Source organism: Colletes gigas, unplaced genomic scaffold (assembly GCF_013123115.1).
Source record: "Colletes gigas isolate AHSC1104 unplaced genomic scaffold, ASM1312311v1 Colletes_gigas_Sc00010, whole genome shotgun sequence".
Classification (NCBI taxonomy): Eukaryota; Metazoa; Arthropoda; class Insecta; order Hymenoptera; family Colletidae; genus Colletes; species Colletes gigas.
Window position 1 is genome coordinate 770,287 of NW_025106639.1, and position 21,544 is coordinate 791,830.

The following is a 21,544-nucleotide window of genomic DNA, read 5'->3' on the forward strand; positions in this document are numbered from 1 at the left end:
CTAAGGCGATTTCGACGATAGAGCACGAGATACCGCACGGTCGTTCGGCGTCGAAACCAGAGAATATGTCACGATAGAAATTAACAACGCGAATCCTCGGTAATTCCACCCCTTTTGTGCTCGATACGTTTCACGGGCGGAAGCAATAGGCTGTAAAACGAAAGTGACTCGAACCAAAGATATCGAATATTCGTGACGATTTAACACGAAATTAATTCGTTTTGGCGCGAATAGAAAAGAAGGAACTGGTCTTGGAAATTTACTGGATAATACGGGGAAAGATCGGAGCAGCAGGGAATGGAAATCAGACGTACCATATCTATAGTAATCCACGAGCAACCGTCGCACAATTCTTAACTTCGTTAAGGATAGTTTGCTTGCGACATCGGAACTAAAACGTTTGCATTTATTCGTCGTCGTCGTCTCTGTTTGCTGGTCGGTCCATTCGATCGCACGGAATTCAATATTATTTAAGAGATAAGAAACGCGAGAAGCAAAAGAAGAAAACAATCAAGATAGTTTCCAGTGGTTAGAGCGCTCGTCCCAATAAGGGAAGGGAAGCAACTGTAACTTGATTTATGTGGGTGTTTCCCCTTTCTATCCGGTATCCCTCTTGGACCCTCGTTCCTCTTTCGCGTTCAGCCAGCGTGTACCGAGTCTCGCAGGTCCTTGACAGGATCAGGTAAAAGCACGTTGGGCGATATTCCGATACTCTAGAGTCGAATCGAAACCACCCTTTATAGAGGAACTGAAGCCAACGATCTTTTTGGTCTTGTTAAAACCACTACTTTTGTGCCCCACGAACGATAAATATTAAATTCCTTGGCAGAGATTACCCATTAAATATCCTATTTTTAAGTTAAGATCGGAATAAAGTCTACCTGTTTTTTTAACCTTCCATATAATTACGTATAAATAACGAAGTAATAATGGTATATCATAACCTAGGAGAATAATTTTTTTCTACGGACAATAATTTGATAATGGACTCGAAACGTCCGATGCAGAGAAAAATAAGGGAGATCCGGAGAACAACATTTTGTTTCTAACGACAATAAAGTAACGATCGTCGGCGGTCTAAACGTCCAAGTAGTCGGGGAACTTCAAATTTCTCGGAATACTTCGCAAAGTGGGAAGAGCAAAGCGGCGAACTTGCCGATCCGCGTGTAAACTTTAATCGTGTCAGCATGGGTTTAATTAGAAATTACTTAACCCAATAATAACTTCGATAGGAGCGAAGGTCTTCGAAATTTTCCATCGTCCTCTTAGGATCCCGTTTCGAGATTCCTGCGACTGCTTGTCCGCGATCCTTGAAATAACTTCCCTCGGTGGTGAAATTTCCTTTCGAGGGGTCGAAATTTTTATTTGAAATCGGTGAAAATTAAATATCAGAAGTGAATAATTCCTGATAATTTTCAGGAGGATAAAAGTGTAGAAATAAGTTTAACGATACGTTCGAAGAGTTTGATTCGTAATATTTCGCGGATAGATCGAAGTAAATAAAATATAGGTTGCAAAGGCTAATAGAAAGGGGAGAATTTCGACTCTGGCTGGCACGCAATTTGTGGTCGCTGAAGGGAAGGAGTCGGTCCCATCGACAAATCCATCCCTGCGAACAGCACCGCTGCCAGGCTATCGGTGCCGCGGATTGAATCGAGGAAAATGAAATTGTTGTAGCTTTCAATTGATTTCCTGACTTTCCGCTATCGGTGTTTACGAAATTGTTTTCGAAAATAGTCATTTCGACGGGACGGAATGCGCGAAAGAAACGCTACGAGCTCTGCCTGCTTTGCCTGAAAACAAAACGAATTTTTAACCCGGCCCGATAAACCCCTCGAAAAATGGAAATAAACACCGTAATTGGCCAAATTTTACTTCCTTTGCTAGTTCGATGCTTTCTATCTAAGAAATAATCCCACTAAGCGATTCATTTTTATATCACTTCCTCTGTCAATAACCCAACATAGCGATACACAATTTTTCTTGAACGTAAATAATGATAGGGCAACGGGGTCAAGAAGGTAACTTCTTTCCTTTGAACTTTATTCTTCTGTAAAAATAACATAATGTGCTCCACTTGTAAGACGATTCGATTATCGATAATTCGCAAGCTTCAAAGGCTCATATTATTGCAATTCAAGAAAAGAATTTTTATATAATAGTTTCCCCGAATAGTTTAAAATGGAATTAGAGTTCTTTAATTTTAATTCCCCAGCCACCCCGAAAATATTCAAAATATATAAATAACCACAGATTTACCGTATTTTTTAACTCTATTGATGATAAAAAAGCAAACAAAACGGCTAGAGACAACCCTTCAACCGCCAAACTTTTCGAAAGCGATTGTAACCGACGACGAAACACAGTGTTTTCAATAGAGGCTGTTCGCTAAGCGCCCAGAGAGTTCGGTGTAGAAAATCCTAGCAGAGCCAACGCGAAAAAAATACGCACGCGGAGCATAAATGGGGAAATATTTCTGACCGTTCTTTTTTATTCGCTCGACATTATTCACACGGAATTTCTTTCAAAAAAAAACCCCGAACGATTAATGGGTTATACTACTTCGCTGTTATGGAACGTTTGATTCCCCGCGACTACCAAGCATTTTCTCGTAAAACCGTCATTGTGCACGACTTTTTGACTTCAAAAGGCGTTGCTATAGTTCGCCTGTTCTTTATCTTCGATCTAGATTGTACGAAAACCTGTCAACCTCCAGGTGAATTACGTTCTTCCCTTGTTTTCGCGAATAACAAGTGTTGGGGACAGTGTGGACTGCGAGTGTTTAGATTCAAGTATCGCAACAAGAATGCAGAGTTTAGGGCGCTTAGTGACGTACACGCGACAATGTTTGTTACTACGTGGGGAGTAAGTCGAGAACAGAGAGTTGCAGAGACACAGAATTTAGTTACCAGACCAGAGAGTTGCGGGAGTTAATGCTTTTGGTTTTGATGGCCCCGGAAAGTGAACGCTATTGGACAGCGGAGAGGGATGTTTTTATTTCATGAAAAGAATTCCAGCTCGAGGCAGCATTCGTGAATGTTTCACCTGCCACGAGCTCAGAAATTTCTCGTACGTCTTAAAAGACTGTACGGGTGTAAATCGTACTTGTTACGTAGAACATTACACCCGTTCGGGGATCGTCAAAGTTTTACAGTCGGACGGGGAACATTCTTCGACCGGTGACAAACAGTTTTACGGTCCGGTGCACTCAGACGCGCCCGTGGCTGCAAAACAACGAAACTCGTTTTGACGGAGTCCGCTGCTTTCCGAACGTTTCCCAGGACACCGAGTTGGGTGTAAATTGTCACAAACGTAGGCTGTAAACGCGGAATGTAAACGTCGCGTCGCCTAAGAGCGTAGTGCACTTCGCTCCTCTTCGATTCGCCACCTGTAAAAACGGATCGACATCGATCCGCGCCTGCGACGATTTCCTGCGGGCGTCTCGTACTTTTTAAAAGCGTTTATTGTTCGCGAGGAAAGGAGGAGGACCGCGCACGAAACGGGGGATTTTCGTTTCGGCGAGTAAAATATCTACCGGCGAGGTAAATACGTGGGATTTACGGCGACCGATATAGCGGCGTTTTTCCACGAGCGAAACGGATCCTCCAGGGACTCGATATAAAAATGAAAGTAACACCCGCTGGGAAATAAAATCGATCGAGACGGCGGTTCCTTTTTCCCTTCCGTTTCGACTAGAAAAGAAACCCAAACAATCGACGCTGTCGAATCTCTGGCAATTTCGTCTCGGATAAGAAACCCACGGGGAAGAATGAACGTGGAGTGAACCAAGATCGGGAAACCCCGACCAAAACCGTTTGACGAACAACCATAAGATTTTGTATGTGTATCGACTCTCCCAGTGGTTGAACCTTCGTTATTTCTAACTCGTCTGTTATACAGAGTATTCGCCCACCCTCGGAAAAAATTTAAATGGGAGATTCTAGAGGCCATAATGAAACGAAAATCAAGAATATCATTTTCTTGATTGAGGCTTCGTTAAAAAGTTAGTACAAAATTAAATTAAAAAATTTCTAATCATTCTGCTAAAATTATTTTCGGTTACGAGGGTTAATTGCAATCATTTTTGGTGAATAGACGTACCCCCGAAATCCTAGGCAGTTTCTAGAAAAAAATTCGAGTAGGTGGGCAAATTTTTCACCAAAAAAAAGATTTCAAAACGTTTTGAAAAAATTATTTTCAATTGCAGCGGTCAATTGCAATCATTTTTGGTCATTACACGTACCCCCGAAATCCTACGCATTTTCGAGAAAAAAAATTCCTTAGCGAAATTATAATGTCTGACCATACCATTGATATGTTTCCCTGAAATTTCATGCATATCTTTAAAACGTCATAACTTTTGAACGGATTGGAGGATTTTAAAGTTTAAAAATGCAAATAACGCGTATTTTAGTGAAGAATATGTAGAAATTCTAACAATATTGAAAAAGTTGTTCCTTAACCACGTATAGTGAAAAAACCCCCATAAAAGTGGTCCAATATTCAAAGGACCATAACTCCTACAATAGTGAATATATTTCAATGAAATTTTGAGGGAAAGTAGAGCTCATGGGTACCTACAAAAAAAAGTACTAAAAATTTATTCAAAATGAATATCGTATTTTTAAGGAAAATCGACAGGGGGTAGGTGCCTAAATTCTTCGTCGAAAAAAAAAAATTTCAGATCGTTCTAAAAAAATTATTTTTAGTTCCGGGGGTCAATTACAATCACTTTTGGTCAATAGACATACCATCGAAACCCTAATCAGTTTCGAGAAAAAAATTCAAAAAGTAGATAAATTTTTCGACAAAATGAAAAAAGTAAAAATCGTTCTAAGAAAATTATTTTTAGTTGAAGGGGTCAATTACAATCATTTTTGGTGAATAGACATACCCCCGAAATTTTGCGCATTTTCGAGAAAAAAATTCTGTAAGGGCGGGACTTTAAAGGTTAATAACTTTTTAACGAAGCCTCCATTAACAAATTGGTATTCTTGATTTTCGTCCTATTTTGGCCTCTAGAATCTCACATTGCAATTTTTCCCAGGGGTGGACGAACATCCTGTATAATGTTTAGTAAGTAGTCGCTTGTGTGTAGATAATAGTAAATTTTTCGGGATATTACTGTCTTCTATTTATTTACAAGTTCAAAATCAAATGTAAAATTAAATTGAATTAATAGAGAATATTTAATGATGCTACTGTAACACGAACGTGCAATCTGTTCTGATTACAATCGATCGAGAGATCTAACTCGACTTACGTGGATCATGCTGCAGATACAACTCCAAAACTGTATTAAGAGAGAGATTCAGTCCGAATTCTGAGAGAGCTTAATTCGCCTCACGTCGCGTCATTCCTCGACTCTTAGTTTTGGAACTGTTGTTGGGAACCGTCTAGTATTTAGAAACTACCGTCAAAATATATTATGATAATACACTAACGGTCTACGAGGCTCTTGACTAAATTTCAACAAAAGATATTAACTCAGAAACCGTTTACAACTGAAATATAAAATTATGAAGTCTTGAATATCGTACAGCTAAGTCACAATTTCCTCAAATTTATAACTGAAATTCCTTGCGTAATCTAAGAGATATGACTGTAATAACCTAATTTATTTGTTCTTTTTTAACCGTGCAAAATTTTTGAAAATTCCCAATTTAAATGTGACGAACGCGTTTCCAAAAATTTCGCTCGTGAAATATTGATTTAAACAATATAACACGCTCCGAGCGACCAAAGGCAATATACAAATATGATTCACAGCCGGTAATTGCCACAATTCGTCATACCGAAATTAGAGAGGCCGAAATTAAGTTTAGCATGTCCCAAAAATCTATTGTTGATCGTTCCATCGACTGGTATAATTGCGAAACACGATGTCTCCGGGTTTCGCGCTCACTGAGTGACGGAAACAAATTGGGTCGGTGTCGAAATGTGCTCCGCTCAGAATTCGCCAATTACAGGTGTCATTTTTAAAACGAATAGTTACCTGCAACGAAAACTCTGTGCTCTATATTAACAATACTCGAATAATAGATACGAACCAGAATAGACGCCTGACCTTATCCCGTAGGAAACGACGTCAGAAAAAAGCTTGTGATCTTTCATTGGGACAGGAAGGGATAATTTATTACGAAGCTTCATAACGAAATCAGACAATCAATTTTAGACAGGTTGCAAGGTGATTATTTTTATCTTAATTGGTTCGCGAATGAACAGAATTGTCGAAAGGTGAAAAATTACAGTTTGGTGCAGATTTTGGGCTGGAAATTGGAAGCACTGTTTTGAAGGACTATGAATGGTGAGGCATTTTTTGTTACAACTGGGTCTCAGGATTGTGTGATCTCTATTAGAGAACATTTCTGTGTGGATTTTAAAAAATGAAATTGATGTTAATAAACCACAAACGATCAACGAGATGAAATAGAATATTATAGCCTCCATTAATGAAATGGAGCCTCAAATTACAGTATAATGAAAAATTGGGTAAAACGAATTAGAGTTATATTCTACAATAAATTTAAAAAAATAAACCCAAACTATCTCAAATTCGATGTCAATTGACTGGTTAAAAGTTAGATTTAAATGAGGTTTTTCTTTTAATTAGAAGATGGGCTCAAAAAAATTCAACATAGATTGCTCACAAATAATATTTACGAGTTCTGTAATTTCAAGTATGGAGTCTAAAATCAATTAGACAGAAATTACAGAATTTCTGCGTTCTGAATCTAGTGTCGAAGGTGTGATACAATACCTTGCGTCGTTACAAGTTTCTGTAGAGTCTATCATCGAGTACCCGAGTTTCCAAATGTTTGTCACAGGCGACACTAAAGCTGGTTACGATTCTATGTACGGTTGGTAATGCGACGTTCGAACTTTTCGCGGGTGTAAGTGGCTTCAGCCAGCTGCGTTTCGAGGGCTTCGGGACCCACCCCCGATTGGCTGAAATATCATCCCCCGGGATTTTATTTCGCTATTAGCGGGCGATAAAACCTGACGCATCGTCGTGGAACGAACGGCGGGGGGAACAAGAAGAATGGCGTCGAGAGTGGATTGGAGGCGTTCGACGATGGTGGCCGTGTCGTTGGTGAGTACACACGCGGACGGGCGACGGTGTTCGGTCGACGGCAGTTCCGAAGAATTGCAGCAGTTTCGCGACTATTTCCCGGGTTCTTCTGTTCCTTGGACTGTTTTCCACGCTCCGTCGTGCTTCTCGCGGCGTCCGGGCCCGCCCCTTCGGCGTCCGTGGCCACGACGCGCGAGCGTCGCTTCGTAAAACTTTTCGTTATTATCGCCTCCCCCCTCCAGCCCCCTTCTTCTCGCGGATCGTCGGAAAAAGGTTGCTACGGCTTACCGCATCGGCAGTTACGGACCACTACTCCTTCCGTTCTTTCGTTCGCGGTTTTTCCGCCCCTAACGTTGTTTTTCCTGCTATTTATATCCGGCCCAGTTGCTACGTTTTGATTAGCGGTTCCGCCGAAACAGTCGGTTCCCCGGGCTTCTTGTGCGGACGCGATCCTTTCTTGCCGTTTCCTCCGGGAAACGTTCAGCGAGTCGTTAAACCGGCAGAGATTGAAAAGCTTTCCACGACCGACCGCGGAAACGTCGCGGCGAACGCGCTCCTCGGCGGGGGCAGTCCGCTAAATTCGAACCAAAGAACGATTCTCTTGGAAATACCAGCGAATGATGCCACGAGACTTTGAGGACAGTAGTAAATTTGAATAAAAGAATTTTCTTGCATTCTCTTAGAGATTCGAGTTTCGGAAAGCATTGCTGCGAACAGATACTGGTGAACTTTAAGATGCTGACGATCTTACGGGACTTTAAACTTAAAGACATACCGCGGTAGAATTCCCTTTCTTGCATTTTTCTCGAGATTCTGGCTTTGAAAGCAGTATTCTGTAAAGACGGTGTTATTTAAGGGAACGACAATATTATGGGACTATGAACTGAATTCTCTGTTTGAGGTGCTCTGGTAAGTTCAGGTAAACGAAGAATTCCTTTACTCGCATTCTCTTAAAGATTCCGGGTTCAGAAGCAGTGTTCCGAAAAGATGTGATAACTCTGAATCGAACTCTATAGATCAGGTACATGCTTGGCATTTCAACGTTTTCGACCAGATTTTAAGACAGTAATCTACAAGTGAAAATAAGAAAACTTTCTGTGGTTCCTACCAATATTTTTTTACAAATTGGTGCAATTCAAACTCGTTAAAAACTACTCTAACCTCGCCCATTCTCCATATCCTTACCCCTGTTCTCTTCTCTCCTCGCGGTGGGATGTAAATACAGTAAAATCGGTGCACGTAAATGCAATAAAATATTCGAAGGTCGTGGATTGGTCGTCTAGTCTAGATTTACGTAACTCCGTACGAATAAGCTCCGGGAATCGAGGCTCGAAAGAAGTTAAGGAAAAAAAGGAGAATCGTTCGATGGTAACCGTAGGGAGTACGGTGGTCGGGGAAGCGTCGGAAGCGGCACAATGCCGTTCTCCAATTCTATCGAATCACATTGTTTATGCGGAATATTCATCGGCCAGGGGGTACAAGGACTCTCGAAGGGGTGTTCACCCTTCCTTGGCCGTGATCGATAATGGAGAAACGACGGATGCTTCTCAGACGAGGCAGCCGTCACCGTCCGCGTCAGTCCCTTTTCATCCCTCGATACGCGTTTATCCCTTTCGGGGGAACCCCTTAATTGCATTGTTCTCTCTTAACGAAGCTGTTTTTGTTCGATAATAAAATTAATTGGAAACAGTTCTCGTCACGGGTACGCAAAACGTTCGATTTCCTATCTTAAGGTCCTGCGTGTCGTTCGCTCTTTGTTTGTAAGCGCCCCGTTTGCTTCGATTCGCTCCTTCGCCGCGTCTTCCGCCCGTCGTGCTTGTTTTTCCCCCGATCCTCGACCCGTCTTTTTCAGCATCCTCGATTCCATGGCAACTTTTTCCCGCTCCTTTCCGGCTCTCCGCCTCGCCGGGAGATTCCTGCGTTATCAGATCAACCTTAAGAGCCCCCGTTCGTTGCCGCAAAAATGCCACTTCGCCGGGAGTCCGTCGCGTTATAAATATTGCACTCCACGACAAAGACTCCGCCGATTGTTTCGACCGCGACGGGAAATCGGAAACTGTCCGCTCGCGTGGACGACGCGATAAAACTACGAGCTACTATTTTCGTGCATAATAGGAGCATCCGCGAGCCGCCGCGTTATTCGCGCGGCGAGTTTCGCGAAAGTGGAACGCGGAACAACCTCGAGACCGTTGCAAGTAATTTTCAATACAAAAGTGAAATCCGCGCCTTTTGTTTAACGCGTGCAAATGGCGACAGAGTTTCTCTTACTTTGTAATTTACCACGCGTACGCAATCCGGTGGTGTAATCCCCGTTCTGGCGTAATAAACTGTTTCTTTCAAACGGACATGTTTCCAAATAATTTTCAACGTTGCGTATTCGATGTTTCGTAGCCGTCGAGACGGTTTCGGAGCCCGAGGATTTTCGCGGTGACATATTTCGCGCGCGGCGTTATTATTTTTAAGGCCGGGGGCCGTAAAATTTATATAAGAAGAAACGCTGGACGATGGAAGCTCTCAAAACGTTGGAAGCTCTCGGACCGTGCGTGAAGTTTCCACACATCCGCTTTAAAGTGTGACGTCGAACTCGTGGCGCGGTGATCTAGTGCCAGCGACTATCGAACCGATTGGCCTCCGTCCTTTCTGGTTTACGCGATTCAAAAATGAAGCAAAATGTTGATAGAAACCTACTCCGACTACTAAGTTTTTTTTTAGGTCGATTGATATTAAATTCAATTTTTTCACATTTTTCTATATTTTGATCGACTAAATTGAAGAGGTTGAGCTGTAATTTTATTTCGAAATTATTTTTTAGTTTTTTTAATAATGCAAATATGAGGAATTGCCGAAGCAGAGCTATGTTGCGAGAAGTACGAGATCGATATTATTGCCAGTTTTTCTTTTAATATCAGCATGTACGGAAAAGAAACCATGGGGCTTCGTCCTTGAATAGACTTGGGGGAGTTCAAACAACTATGTGGCAGCGCCTCTCGCATTAGTGGGCTTTCAGCCAATCCCTGCTCCCGCAAGTTTCTATCTAACCATTGATTCCTTCCTATAGATTAGCTCTGTTCAAGGCTGAAGCCAGTGACGCGGTTTCAACCCCTCGGTGGGTCGCCACAGAAAGACAGAGTCAACAGATTTCCTGAAATCTCGAAAAATCAAGAATAAAAATAATATCAAGTGATCTGCCCGTGACGACTGTTTGCTCTTTCAAATTATTATTTAATAATTGAGTCTGATAATAGATCCACAAAAAGCATGTCTCTCTCTGACAGTGAGCGGTACGAGTCTTCGAAGGGACGCGCCGATGTAAAAAAGGACGCGTAAATTTCAGCTTCCCCTCCGAACCAACTAAAACCAACAACAAACCGTCGTAAAAGTAAAATATCGACGCACTCGAGCGACCAAGGGAAACGAGATTAGAGAGTCGCTTGAACGCTGTCGTGAGGGAGAACGATAAATAGCGATTAGACGTAGAGGGTGCAGAAGAATGGAGATATATCGTGATCATAATAGACCGTTTATACTCGCGGGTAGATTTTTCCCGCGTGCCCGTGCACGAGACGCTCTTCCCCCGTAGTTCGCCGTGAAAACGAGTTCCCGCGGACTCGATTCTCGACTTCGAGGACGATCTTAGTTCGCCGGGGTGGAGACATATCTGTCCCGTGCCCGGGCAAACTTTCCACGGCTTTAAAGTTGCTACTATTCCGCTCGAAACTCTTGACTGGAACATCGACTCGAACATCCAGCAGGAATTCACGCAGATAAGCCACCGTGCACCCACCCCGCGTGGGCGGGGAATTCGATTCTACGGAAAGTCGCTTCGACGCACGATTCCGCGGTATCTTCTACGAGTATTTTTTGGAGTCTTCGTCTCCCTCTGGGGCCCGGGCTGGTATCGTACGAAATGGAACCAGCCTCATCCGCGATAAGCGAATCCGGTGGTTTCCGCCCTCCCCGGTTTCTTTTTATACATATTTTCCCCTACCGGGGAAGTTTTCTTCGAGTGTCTCCCGGAAACACGCCGCTCTTTGAACCTTCCGAGCGTGCGACGTGCTCGAAAAAATTCACGACAGCCAGCGTTTCCTCCCCCGTATCCCTGTATTTTTTACAATTTGTCCACGCGGACATTAGGCAAATTTACGAAAGAAAGAAACAAACGGTTAATTTATTATCAGACGACGGACGCCTGCTTACGGTTTAATGTTTGCGTTTGACGGTACGCAGGTGCTGGAAATTAGAATATAAAGATCGAGACGGTCCTCTCGTAACTACGGTTCCAGTACTCCGGCGTACTTAATTCCTTTTAATTCGCGGATGGAAAATTTTCAATTACATTCAGAAGCGCCGCGGAAGCAACGGATACCTTTACCGAGTCCTCGCCAAAGTTTTCCAGGGCGAATTCGATGCGTTCGATCGACGACATTCGCATAAATTGCAATTTGGATCAATGTGCTCGATGAGATGAATTAAAACCGTGGAACCTCCCGAGATCAATACCATCGCTAAGTGCTGGAAGAGCCTGCGATAGAATAGAACGCGATTATGACTGAAGAGCCGAGCATCGAAAACCCACGCTCTCGATTCTCTTTGCGATCTACCGGACCGATGTATTCACGAGCCGGATGAATCGAGTTTAACATCGATGCTGTTTGTAACGAAATGTCGCGTTCTACGATCGTTGCGGAAAAAATTTTAAATGTTATTCAAAGCGTCGCTCCACGAGACACAAAACTCTTTTATTAATATCCTTCACGAGTTTAGAGTCGCATCAACACCAGGGGTTATTAGCGACTATTATTGGCCCGATTTATCTGTCTATGGTAGTTATTTGGTTAAAAACTTGAGGAAGAAACTTTATCGGATTAGCGAGGGTAGTGTCGCAGTCTACATAGATTGTCAAGAATTTCGACGGTTTCACAGAATACTAGTAGTATGTTCTGGAACGAGGGTGAAGTGGTCGCCTCAGTGATGTTGTCCATGATTTTCAGGCCTCTTCTGACTTGATCGTACTTCCTGATAAGCATAATTTGTCGGGGCAGGTCATTTGGATGGCGACTGCTTCTATGTTTGTTCGAAGGTGGATTTCGTTAGAATTGATTTCACTTTTAACGTATATGGCGACCCCTCCGCTGGCATGGCCGAAAACCGTACGGTTTTTAGCAAAACATTGGTAATTTTTAAGTGTTCCAGTGGTATTATTTTTAAAATTGGTTTCTTGAATGCAAAGGGCAATGGGGTCATAGTTTTTAATCAGTAATTGGATTCTTTCTAGACGGGCATAGAAACCATTAGTATTCCACTGAAGAATACTATTCATATTATATTATTGTTGGCGAAAGGTTATAAAGAACAAATTTCACGTTAGGTTAATCTATGAAGTGTCAGAGTCAAAATCAGATGTCCAGCTCATATGAGTATTGCTGGTTGGTTGACTGCCTAGTTTTTTACATAGCCTATGAATTCTGTTTTTAATACTTCGTTCTTTTAGTAGGGGATAAATTGTGGTCAACATTAGTGTTAATCCAGGTATGTCTTCTGTATAGTCGAAAGCGATTTGAATTGGATTTGGTGCTCCGAAAGCGTTTTCTAGGAAGCTTCTTAGTTGATGGTAGTTGGAGGGTGAAACTATTTTGGGGACTTTCAATTTCGACTTTTGCTGGTTCAAGCATTTCTTCTAGATTTTTAGGTAACGGGACGGGTGATATGGGGCGTATCAGTCTTTTCTTGTTATTGGTTGATTTTTTTATTCTGGTGGCGGTGGGCAGTATTGGTGTTTTGAAATTCGTTTCATCGCGTTCCATTGGCTCAGGCAGAGTTTCTGATGAAGTTATTGAAAGTGGCCTTTTGACACCAGTTATAATGTTTCTTCCCTCCGCTGACTCGATTTCCATTCCAATTTCTTTATTAGCTGTTGGTTCCGCACTTTGGGTAGGTGAACATGGGGTTGGAATTATTTCTATCGGTTCAGTTTCCAAGACAACTTCTTCGTTGGTTAATGGATACAGAGTTTGAATGGGTGTGTGAGTCGGCAAGGTTTGGTCTATGAATGTAACGGTGTCTTTTGTTGTATTACTATCACTTGTTTCAGGATTATTTGGGCATTGCCTAGCAACATGTCCCTCCTGCTTACATACGAAGCAGTTAAGTTTGTCAGTGGTAGTGAAAATTCGATACCCTGTGTCGTCAAAAGTGATCGTGAAAGAGTCGGGTATCTTTTTGGCGTCTTCCGGATTGATGTATACCTGCCTTCTGAAACTCAAGATATGGGAATACTCGGCATCTGTTATTCCTGCTTTTAAAGGTGTTATTTTGGAGCAGATTCGTACATTATTTTTTTTTAAAATATCTTCGATCGACTTGTTCGGTATTAATGGTGAGACATTTGATAGGATTATACGTTCCGCCGGGGTTATCATGGGTCTAATGTCTATTTTAGTGTTATTGATAGTTATTGAATTGTGGTTATCCATGAGGCTGTACACTGTTTCTTTTTTGTCTAGGTAAATACAAATTCTACCGTTAGAGATTCTAGATATGTATCTTATTGCTTTCGGGCCTACTATTTTTCCTACGGCACAGGCATAATCTTTAATAGTTATACCGTCCACTGCTGTGAGAATTATCGCTTGATCTTTAGTAGGAAAGGATTCTGATTTAATGGCGTTCGCGTATGATTTTGTTGATTCAGTAGTGTTATTACTGGCCTGTACTTTTCCGGTGGTGTTGGTGAAATACGAGCCCCTGTACTCAGAAGCTTCGTTTCTTTGGCAATCCTTTGCTAGCTGCATGAAGTGTGGTGCGTCCACAGGGTTCGTGTGTGACACTTACACTCGTGGCGTAGCCGCGAGCGGCACTACACTATAACATTCACCCGTTATAATTGGCACACGTAAGCGAAACCGTAAACACGTCTGAACTCATCGACGATCGGACCGCGACTATATTAATATTTGTCGGCAAATTAAATTCTGTGATCGTGAAAATTTTACTGCATTGTAGGCTTACTAATAGTTCGAAAAAGTTAAACTTATTTCTTAGAAGCATGTATTCGATGGTGCAAGAGTTTTTGAAAATCGTATTTCCCATTGTGTGGCTTACTAATTTTTTTAATTATTTTTTGGAAGCATGGATGTAAATTGGAACGAGGGTTCTTGAAATTCCGATGGCGTAACGAGCTTTATCGACGATTCTTACCAGCGGGTGCCATATAGAACTTGGCGAAGAAAGACGTAAAATGACTTTTTAACAGTACGACGACGTTCCAGCGGTGAGTTTTCCTCCTCCGTGTCGCCGTCACGTAATTTTAATTGCCTATATCCATATTTCCGGGAGCTGGAGATACCCTCGGGCCACGAAAAGTCATTTCACCCGACCCCTCGACCATTCTGCCGCCGCGCTGAGCCTCGTCCGCGTCTGTTCAAACGTGAGGAAACGTAACGACAAGAATCAACCTTCTTTCCCCACCCTTATCCCGTTAAGGGGGATGCTAAAACGACCGCCACAGGCTCTCGGTGTTTCCACGGAGCTTCCATGCGAATTTCTTTCCCCGGTGGGAAATCCGATGAGGGGACAGCCTCGTCTGCGATCACCTTTATGACTACTGACGAAGTAATTCTGGAACGAACTGCGGAAACGTTCGCTCGGGCTCCTTTTAAAACGGGTCGACGCGTTATTGGAATGTCGCGACCCAGTGCAGAAATGCATGTATATTACTGTGAGAACGGAGTTTGCTTTTCAAATGTTGCCGAACGAAAGCCATTGCTTTACGGTCTCAGCGTTTCTCGAAAGTGATTTAAACGAGGTAGAAATCAAAGGGCCCTCTCTGTTCAAATAATATCCCGCCATTATTTTCAGGGCAACTCGAATCATCTTTTGATCGTAATTCGCTGACTCGTGTATTTGAATTAGTGAAATATCGTTGATACGTTTCTAACGGGGCTTTACTCGAGTCAATTTCAAACATAATCAGCTGGTAAAAATATCCAAGGCTGGAACCCTATCCAGAACTTGTTAAAAATCTGGTATATTATTTTCAATTATTTTTCCTTCTATGAAAAGTGTTAAAGCACGGTCACTAAATACGCAATACTTTACAAGAGATTTCACAATTTACGTAAGGATATTACCTAGCTTCCTACCAGGTGTTCAAACTTTCCATCATCAGTTGTGATAATTTGAAACGTTTAAAGTCTTTCGAAGAAACATCGATTTATTCTAAATAGTAGTTAAATAATAAGGCTACTTCGTTATTTCACAGAATAGAGATAAGATAACGCGTAATTTTAAGCGGTATTTCAAACGACGTTATTTTAAAAGTGGTCTGCCTGATACCAAATTGCGTCTCACCTGTTTCGTTAAACTCGGGTCTGGATCCAAAAAGCCGCGGGCGTCATTCGTCAGGGGCCAAATGAGTTTCTTTTCGACTCGCTTAGCAAAGGTTACGGAGGAAGGAAGTCAAAGCGACGACAGGGGAAATGCTCTGCTCGCCAATTAATTTACTTTTCACCAATTGAAAATCTAAAGCTAGCAAGCCCGTCGCTGGAAGAATATTTCGACTAAAAAAAGATTGAAGAGATTCTATCAAACGCTACCGGGTGGCGATAAACTCGAAATTCGCCGTTTGAAAGGCTCGTTACGCCATTTTCCGAAATGCGCGGGAAACGTTTAAACCGGGCGTTTGTCGGACACGATTCGCAACGTTAATAACGAATTATTGCTGTAATTACGAATCGCGACACGGTGATATAACATTCCGTTTTCCGTTTAATGAACCATTCTTCCCCGGAGGGACCGTACACCGCTAATAATTTTAACTGTCGTTACCCGTACACCGCTGTAAAAAGATCACGCGCCGTCATCAACGGATAATTATAATTTTACGGCGACAAGGGGCGGAGGCGGTACCGTAACAGGGCCGTCGTTGTCCGCGATATTTCGTAAGTGATAAACGCCCCGGGTAACGTAAAGCCAAATTTATGAGATACGTAGGTTGATGTGCCGTCTCGCGTACGGTGTTCTCTGTATCCAGGGGGCTTTTTGTCGCCGCGAGATCGCCAATTTTCGCACGTCCGCGTCCTGGCCATAGGTCAGGTCAACGTGTTCCGTTATGCGTGTCCGCGACTCTGCACGAGACGAAGAGCCCCGCATTATGCCGATGTGAACGTGACTTTACGGACGAGCTCGATTCCCAGGGACGACGCGTTACAGCGTCAAACAGGATTAACTGGAACACTTTTCCATTTCAAATGCTACAAATATTATGACGCGTAACAAGCCACATTGGAGAGTATTTTAAAAGTTATTGCTTTACATTAAATATACTAATCGAGGTTTCATTGCTAGAATAAGCAAACGCGCACACATCGTTAAAGAGTAAATGGATTCGTCGAAACGAAATTTTGTTTTATCGTTAAAGTGAACCGATTCGATTTGTGCATTGTGTACAAAACCATTGTACCATTCCGCGCGAGAATGAATTGCAATGCGCGTGAAATGTTTAAACCGACGAAACGTTCTTTGGCGCTATTTATCGACGAGCAACGAAACACGAAGAAGCGTCGCGGGCAATTCATCCGTTGCAAGTTATCGCGGTTGACGTTACGCTTACGGTGGAAATAATTTCGTTGGCCGGACGTAATTTCTCGGGAATCGTTTTCGCGACGTTGGCAGCCGTGTTATTGGCGTTAATTGACGCTGGGTCGTTTCTTCCATTAACGGCGCGTTTCGCGCGTGTAACCGTAACGCGCTCGACGCCAAATCAATTTTGAAATTTTAAATAGATTCGCACCCCCTCCACCCACCCCCCACTTTCACGGCGTTGGATACAGACGAAATTAATTACGCGAACGGCCCCGACGATTCGCGCAATAACGCGAGATATTCGATTAGCCAATTATAAATAAACGATTAACGAAGCCCTATGATCGTCGGTGATTTGAACGAGCGTCGACTGTGTCCTTCCCTTGGTAATCTTGCCGCTCTTTGCTGAAATTACCGAACGGGGGCGACAAACACGTTACGCGCGCGTTTTCGACGTCCCCGCCATTACTTTCTTCCATTAGCCAGGCAATCGTAATTGCCTATTACCGGCTGTTAATCGCGTCGAATGCGTTCAGGAATTTCGAACGGGATCGCCGAGAGGGGCGGACGGCTACCCTCGTAAGAGAAATTAATTATTTGCGTGCTTCGCCGTCTCATTAATACGCGTTTCGCTATTTTCTACCGCAGTCGAACACGATATTTATCTATTAAAAGAATGATTCTCGATTCGAAATATTTCTTAATCAACCTCTTAGCTGTGTTCGACGAGTTTACTTGACAAAGAGTGCAATCGAGTTCTTTCCAAGAAATAGGATTACGAAGAAGGTATCATTCCTTGGTCGAGGAATTTTAAACCCCATCGTTTATCGTCAATGTGATGGGAAAGTTATTAAAAACGCAGACGAAGTGGAAAGTGCACGGAACGAAATATCATAACTATGGAACAAACGATTGAAATAAATTCAAACCCCTATTTTATGTGATATTTTACGTGAAACAAGGCTGACAAAAATATTAATTGCGAAAGTTATTGAAAAAGCAGGTGAAGTAGAAAGTGTGTTGAGCGAAAACTTGAAAATCCTTGATTTCGATTGATTATACCATTGAAACGAATCTACGAAATGTAAAAATTCAAGCGTTATCTCGTAGGCAAAAGTCGATATTTATATTTCATGTGAAAAATGCTGACAAAATTATTTTTTGGGGAAATTATTAAAAAAGCAGTTGAAGTAGAAGTTGTACGGAAAATTGGAAATTTTTCCAGTTTAAATGAACGTGACTTCGAAACATTATGCATGAAATGTTAAAATTTGGAAAAGTCTTATTTTTCACACACGTCTTATTAGACTGGCGACATATCACCGCCATATTGTTTGCTCAAGTCTTATATGCGTATAAAAATTTCCTTTTACTGCTTATTACTCGTTTCATACGTACTAAAAAATTCGTAAAAATATCGTCTGTTATGTGCCCGTGAAGGAGACATAACTCCTTGAATTGTCTGAAGATTGGATCATAATTATGATCGTTAAAGTCCCATACGATAACCTATTTTAAAAGCTATCTGAAGCAGAAATTTATGTTGAATCATCTCCAGCAGTAATATGTGAGACGAGGTGGAAAGTGTCCAAACGACGTATGAAAGTTCAAGGTGCGGTAAAACTAGAGCAAAGTATAAAGCATTCATATTTTCAAACTCTGCAGCAAACCTTGAGAAAGCCAAGGATTTGAATCAGTTTCATCTTTTTCCCAGAAATAGTTTTCTGAAATTAAATCTTCGGAAACTATTGCTCCACAGAGTTATTCAAACTTTACAAATTTTAGCACTGAAAATATGATAATAAACTCATCGCGAGAAATTCCAAACTGGCGGTAGTTGTAATTAAAAAAATACATTTCATTATACAAAAGAAAAATCAGCCCCCCGTCGCGCCAAAATAATATTATACTCCCAAATTTAATAAACACGCAGCCCCGTGCGTTTCGCGGAGTAAAATAATGTAATTTTTATAAATTAACAGACTACGCCCGTTCGTCCCGTGCTCGCCGACTTTTAATTGAACCCTTACCGGGAACAGGTGCAGCAAGTTGGACCGTGAACCAGTTATTATCTACTGGGTCTGTTTCAGACACTGCACATTCATTAAAACGCCATAAACTTGTGTATTCTAATTTCTATTTCATTTCACCGCCGGGAACAGCCCAGCGTATTTGGTTTTCAAGCTTAATTATTTTCGCTCGCTGCACGAGCTATCTCCATACTTTGCTACGCGCACCGCGGAGCTAATTGTTACGTTTAGTTTCCCCCGTACGGATTTGTCCCCTATGATGTAACTCAGCGATCGCAATTAATTGCGAGCGTTTCGTTCCGTTTGGCCGTCACAAATTAACAATTAGACGAGCCACTCTGATCCGGCCAGCGACAGAAACTCGCGGCAGCGAACGTTCAATTCCGTTTCTAATTTGTTAAAAAATGTCTGTCTGCGGCCTTTCGGTTACAACAACAAAATAGTACGTTCGAGTTTTCCTTGACTGTACTTGCCAGCTGAGACAAAGGCTAATTATTGCAACGTATTTGCAAAATAGTGTCAGCTTAAAAATATAGATTTTAAAGATTTTTGGGAAGTCTATTCTTCGCGTTAAAAAATGAATAACTTCTTGTAAAACAACCTCATCCGTTCCTATCGCGGATCCTTATATTTAATTTACCGTATGTAAATAAATAGTGATCTATTACACGAAGCCAGAAGTGTATAGATTCAAACTGGAGAAAACTTTTTCTATCAGCGTAGAATCTGGGGCTACGGAGTTTCGAGGCAGCACGATCCAATAATCGCGGTCGCAGAATGCTAATTGCGATTGGCAGCGTTGTCGCGATCATCCGTGAACAGTGACGCTCAACCGAAATTTATTTATACGCGGCACGTTGCACGACCGATCGTAAATTTCGCGCCGCCGGACGGACCGGTGTCGGCCAATCAGGATGTAGATTCCGTGCACAGATTCCACGCGTCGAGGACAGAGGGGGGAGTTGCGGGGGAGAAGAAATTTCGAAATTTCGATCAGCGCCCCGATGGCTCGACGATACGTCGCTCGCGAATCCGCGCGGCGCATGTTTATTGTCGCATAATGCATAGCATTATGTAAATCAGTGTTTCGCCGTTTACACTTGTACGCCGTGGAAATAAAGCGATGTCTGTGCGTAAGCGTAACAATGGGAGGGGACGAGCATACGACTCGTCCGACGAACGGACGCGCTGTTTGTCGGAAAAACTCGGGGAAAACTGAACCCGCGCGGGTGCCGCAAGGTTTACAATTTGATGGCAATTCGTTTCCGCTAGCGAGCCGTTACCGAAACGCGAGGTTGAATATTTTTAGGGGGACATTTTTCAGCGAATAGGCAACGAAAATGAAAGTCAGCTACTGTGATGGTGAGTTTAGAAGAATCGATTTCTAATACTAATTCTCGAGTCCGAGTCGTTGAAGAAAATCAAGCTGGATAGCGAAATGAACACTGCAACTTATTTAGTTTACGATTGTCTAGGAAAAGAATTTTTGCCTTGTAAACGGTTCTATTCTGTTAACACTGATGTGATTTGTCTTTCGAAAAATTAAAATCCTCCAATTCGTACAGAAGTTATGATATTTTAAACATACATATGAAATTTCAGGGAAACGTATCAACGGTATGATCAGACATTATATTTTCGGTAAGGAATTTTTTTCTCGAAACTGCGTAGGATTTCGGGAGTATGTGTATTCACCAAAAATGATTGTAATTGACTCCTGCAACTAAAAATAATTTTTCCAGAATGATTTGAAAAAATTTTTTTTCGCCACTAATTCAATTTTTATCTCGAAACTGAGTAGAATTTCGGAGGTATGCCTATTAACCAAAAATGATTGAAATTGACCCCTGCAACCAAAAATAATTGTTCCGTGCCTCTAGAATCTCCCATTAAAATTTTTTCCAGGAGTGGTCGAACACCCTGTATAAAGTTTATGCGACTGTAATATTGTCTGTTATGGAATAAATTAGTATTTCTCCGTTGTGTCTCTCTCTCTGAAATTTCTAAAATCGATGGCCAAAATTACGGTTTTATCACAGTTATCGTTCACTAAATTAGGGTTTTAAAATGTGTTTTACTTGCTATTATGTACCCTTGTTATTATTCTGCGAATGTTTATGCAATTACTAACTTATCAAATATACAAAATGTATGCGCGCGTTATATATGTAAATTCACGGGACATTAATAATTTTATTATTATTACTTGTAATTTGTACTGCAATACATATTTAACTAAAATTGTTTCAATATTATCATGAGTTGGTGCCTTTAATTTGTATGCAGAGTCACTTGTTGAAAGGATGATAAATTTCAGAAAACTCGCTGCTTTATTCGCGCGGTAAAACACTGTAAACATAAACATTAAAATTCTCAAACCGCGAAAAGTGAATTCAACGATTATTATTAATCTTTTCAACGTGGTTATTACGAGTCGTTTCGTTTAATTTCATTTGTGACTAATGACTAGGTCCAGTTGGTTGTCTCGGCATTTTTTAATTAATTTTAAGCGAACGAGTGTAGAAAATAGATGCTGGAAAAATGTTCGAAATGTCTTTGACCGTATACTGCTGGCACCGCGAACAATGTGGCGAGTATCGCGCGGTTTGCAGTTCATTTTCTAAGCATCGATCGCCTCGAAGCGTAATTAGTCAGAGTCGTGCCACGTATTAACGTTAGACTACCGCTCCGCTATTTCGGAGTGTCTCGCGAGCGTGGCACGTCTCGTCGAAACGTGACCGAAAGTTTCATCTCCGTGTAAACGCTTTCGTTCATTAACTATACATTTAATTACGTCTACATCGATGCCGCATTTGCTCGGCGCACGGCACGGTGAAGGAAGTTTTCCGTTCCTGAACTA